The sequence below is a fragment of the Rhinopithecus bieti genome, unplaced genomic scaffold (genome assembly GCF_001698545.2).
Source record: "Rhinopithecus bieti isolate Rb0 unplaced genomic scaffold, ASM169854v2 scaffold_33652, whole genome shotgun sequence".
Lineage (NCBI taxonomy): Eukaryota > Metazoa > Chordata > Mammalia > Primates > Cercopithecidae > Rhinopithecus > Rhinopithecus bieti.
Genome location: NW_016814761.1, coordinates 3,983,752 through 3,988,215, shown reverse-complemented (window position 1 = coordinate 3,988,215; position 4,464 = coordinate 3,983,752). Strand labels below are relative to the sequence as shown.

General features: G+C 51.5%; 1 protein-coding gene across 4 annotated transcripts in view; it reads left to right on the top strand.

Moving 5' to 3' along the window:
• Positions 1-6: 6 nt before the first annotated feature.
• Positions 7-4,464, top strand: part of HP1BP3 (heterochromatin protein 1 binding protein 3) — a 48,195-nt gene continuing 43,737 nt past the window's right edge. For 2 of the 4 annotated variants that reach the window (XM_017852086.1, XM_017852089.1), the window contains exon 1: positions 7-140. The gene's annotated coding sequence lies outside the window, so the exon portion shown is untranslated. Of the gene's footprint in view, positions 141-187; positions 1,150-4,464 lie in introns of those variants that run through there. The other 2 variants (XM_017852087.1, XM_017852088.1) reach the window with 2 other exon arrangements.

Below are 4,464 nucleotides of genomic sequence, written 5' to 3'. Positions count from 1 at the left end.
GGGCCGCGGGTAGGGGGGCGGGGCGGCAGAGCTCGGCGGCTGGGACTGGAGGACAGCGGCGGCGGAAGCGACTAGCGGCGGCGGGAGCGGCGCCTAGAGGCCGTGCGGGACGCGGGCGCCAGGACCGGCAGAACGCAGAGGTAACGCAGGACGGAACAGGCGGCCGGGGAGTGGGCGCGGGCTCGCTGAGCCCCGAAGGCGAGTGGCGGAGGCCGCTCGCCCGGGGCGCCGACGCCGCTCCCGGAGAGGAGGGGGCGGGGCGCCCGGGTCCCCGGAGGTGGCACCTTTTGTCTGCCTGCCCCGACCGCTCCGCCCCCCTCCCTTCCCTTCCCCTGCGACCTAGCCCCCTGCCCTTCTGGCGGACTCCTCCTCAGGGGCCCTCTGGCGCGCGCGCTCCCGCCCTTGTTTTGTTTGGACTTGGGGGAGGAGGGGGAGCTCTTCCCTGGCCGTGAGACCCTGCGTCCCAGCGCGCCTGCGTCGGCGTCCTCCGCCTGCCCCGATTGGCTGAGGGCTGCGCATGCTCCGAGGCCCGCCGCGGTCTGGCGTCCGCCCGCGCCCTCCCTTCACGCCACTCTCTCAGCGGTTTTCGGAGCCGGTTCGAAAGATGCCGGCGGCGGTGACTGGCTGCGGCGGGCCCGCCCCCCGGGTTCTCCGCCCCCGCCGCCGCCATTACGGAGCTCCCAGTGGTGAGTGTGCGGAGCGCTGAGGCTCGCGTTCCGCCGCTGCTTCTGTCGCCGGGGCAGGCGCCGCGGTGTCCCTGCTGAGCGTGAGCCCCGAACTGTCACCGCGCCGAGCCCCAGCCTCATCCGTCGGCGTCCGCGGTCCGAGCTTTCTCCGCCTCGCTGGCGGCCCGCGCTCTCCCCCGCCGTGCGCGTTCGCCGCTGTGGCCTGTAGCTGCCTCGCCTCGCCGCTTTGTCTCCGCTGCTCTTGCCGTCCTTCCCGCGGCCCTCTGCGGGCGGGGCTGTTGGCTGTCGCTTTGCTGCTCCGCGACGGCGGCCTTGAGTCTCGCTCCCCCGGTGGGAAACATAGAACTGGTTACTGGCCACCTTAGGCGGTGGGGTTTGAATGAGAGCAGTGCCTCGGTAGGTCGTCAGAAAGTTACAGTCGCCCATCTGAGCGTTTGTAAGAGATGGAGGCAGGAGTGGTGAGGTGAGAGCCCCAGATCTGAGGGTTGGTACTGAATTGACAGCTGTGGTCGGGGACAGCCACTTAACCTGTTTGAGAAAGAATTCTCTCCCGTACGGAGACCGAACCGGGTGAACTGTGCTGCCGCCTCCGCTTGCACGTTCTCTTGAGTTATTGCGCTTCCTGACTTTGCATTGCATCGGAAGTGAGAATCCAATTCGAAATAACGTCTAAAATCGCCTGGGGCTTTTGAGCACACTGTCTTGTCTTAGAGTGAAATTAGACGTGACTAGTCATTTTGAAAGATGCTTTAATTTTGTTTAAGCTGGCATAGGCAAAAAACTTACTAGCTTTTAAGTTTTTCATTGCTCTTCTCAAAAGTTTAGTGTGATTTGTTTCAAAATAGAAGTAACATTTTAAAGTTTGCTGGGTTGGTTGGTTGGTTTTGGCTTTGTTTTTAAGCTTACTTGGAAGATGGTAGGGCTGGAAGTTAGTGGAGAAAGTATGCTGAACTCTCCATATCCAGATGAAAGTTTTAACTCCTTAACCGAGTTAGATTGTGATTTTGTTGAGATGAGACACTGTAGTGTGCTTAGCATCTATGCCCGAGAAGACACCGAGTATATGCTTGCTTACATAATTTAAATTTGAAAATGAAGAACAAATGTTGCCAGCAATCAAATTACAGGTATTCTTTTTGTGACATGACTCGTTAAATCTGAGTATAACGAATGACTTTAGATTGGGAACAATGTGAGGTGTTCAGTGCATCACTAATAACATGTATTACATATGTTTTATGGTAAAATGTGAAATTATAGTACTTTCCCTAAAATGCATATTATCAAGGGTGTCAGTAAACTGAAATACGTTGTTAAACTCCTCGCTTTTCTGCCGTTTTCTCTTAATGTAGAGGGAATAAATTAAAACTGAAATTTGGGCTTTTTATTTCTACAACCCTTTTTTTTATTGCTTGCATTCAAATAATTTAAAGCCGGGCATGGTGGCTCACACTTGTAATCCTAACACTTTGGGAGGCCAAAGAGGAGGATCTCTTGAGTCCAGGAGTTAGAGACCAGCTTGGGCAACATAGGGAGACCCTGTCTCTACAGAAAATAGGAAAACTGTCGGGTTGTCGTGGCGCATACCTGTAGTCCCAGCTACTCAGGTGGCTGAGGTGGCAGGAGATCGCTTGAGCCCAGGTGGTCGAGGCTACAGTAGATCCCTGGTCATGCCACTGCACTCCAGCCTGAGACCCTGTCTCAACCGATTTAATTTAAGTATTTCCCTTGACAAAAACCAAATCTTTGTAGTTGTTCAAACACTAAACAAACTGATACTTATAAGAGGACCATGTAAACCACAGGTAAACTCAGACTGTTTTTGGCACACGTAAGAACCAAGATGAAAAACATGAATAGGTCGGACGCGGTGGCTCACGCCTGTAATCCCAGCACTTTGGGAGGCCGAGGCAGGCGGATCGCGAGGCCAGGAGATCGAGACCATGCTGGCTAACACGGTGAAACCCCGTCTCTACTAAAATTAGCTGGGCGTGGTGGCGGACCTGGACGCCTGTACTCCCAGCTACTCAGGAGGCTGAGGCAGGAGAATGGCGTGAACCGGGAGGCGGGGTTTGCAGTGAGCCAAGATCGCGCCACTGCACTCCAGCCTGGGCAACAGAGTGAGATTCCATCTCAAAAAAAAAAAGAAAAAAAAAAGAAAGAAAGAGAAAAACACAAATAAGTTTCATTTGTTCATCCTTTGGTTTAACAAATATTAATTGAGCATCTATTCTGTGCCTGGTATGTTCTTAGGCATCAGGTATGCAGCAAGTGAATCAGATCAGATTCCTGCCAGGAACAAGTGTGGCAGCCTAAAAATCTGATCATTCAGAAGTGCAATAGTAAAAAAGTTTAGTTAATAGTTACACTGAGTCAAATGCAGTGGCTTACACCTGCATCCCCAACATGTTGAGAGGCCGAGGCAGGTGGATTGCTTGAGCCCAGGAGTTTGTGATCAGCCTGGGCAACATGGCAAAACCCTGTCTTTACAAAAAAGAAAAATTATCTAGGCATGGCGATGCATGCCTGTAGTCCCAGCTACTGGCGAGACTAAGCTGGGAGAATTGCTTGAGCCTGGGAGGTTGAGGCTGCAGTGAGCTGTGATACTGCAACCTGGGCATCAGAGTGAGACCCTGTCTCAAAACAAACAAAAACCATAGGTACAGTGATGTTAGCAGTGTAAATTAACCTTGCATATACTTAGCTCTGTAGTGAACAGTGATTTTATTAAATAGCCAATTAACCCAACTATTCTAAAGCAAGTACTACAGGTTGAAGCTTTGAAGTTATATGACTTTGACTTTTATTAAGGAAATGCAGAGCTGAAGCTAACATTTTTTTTCTTTTTTTAGACGGAGTCTCACTCTGTCACCCAGGCTGGAGTGCAGTGGCGTAATCTCAGCTCACTGCAACTTCCACCTCCCCGGTTCAAGTGATTCTCCTGCCTCAGCCTCACGTAGTAGCTGGGACTAACCCAATATTCTGAAGAAAGTACTACAGATTGAAGCTTCAAAGTTCTACAACTTTTGCTTTTACTAAGGAAATGCGGAGATGAGGCTAACATTTCTATTTTGTTTTTGTTTTTTTTTTTTTGAGATGGAGTGTTGCTCTGTCACCCAGGCTGGAGTGCAGTGGCATGATCTCAGCTCACTGCAACCTCCTCCAGGTTCAGGTGATTCTCCTCCCTCAGCCTCCGGAGTAGCTGGGACTACAGGCGTGCGCCACTGCGACTGGCTAACTTTTGTATTTTTAATAGAGATGGGGTTTCACCATGTTGGCCAGGCTGATTTCGAACTCCTGACCTCAGGTGACCCCTGTCTCAGCCTACCAGAGTGCTGGGATTACAGGCATGAGCCGCTGTACCCGGCCCTAACATCTCTTAATATTTATCCCAAATAACTGGGTTTTAATTGTTCTTCAGACATAATGAATATGGTATTAAGTATTACATTCTTGAACTTGAGTACATACTTGAACCTCCGCCTCCCAGGTTCAAGTGATTCTTCTGCCTCAGCCTCCTGAGTAGCTGGGACTACAGGCGCACACCACCACACCTGGCTAATTTTTGTATTTTTAGTAGAGACGGGGTTACACTGTACTGGCCAGGCTGGTCTTGAACTCCTGACCTTGTGATCCATCGGCCTCGGCCTCCCAAAGTGCTGGGATTACAGGTGTGAGCCACCATGCCTGGCCCTTTTGTGTGTGTATGTGTTTTTTTTTTTGATAATAATATTATGGCCGGGCGCGGTGGCTCAAGCCTGTAATCCCAGCACTTTGG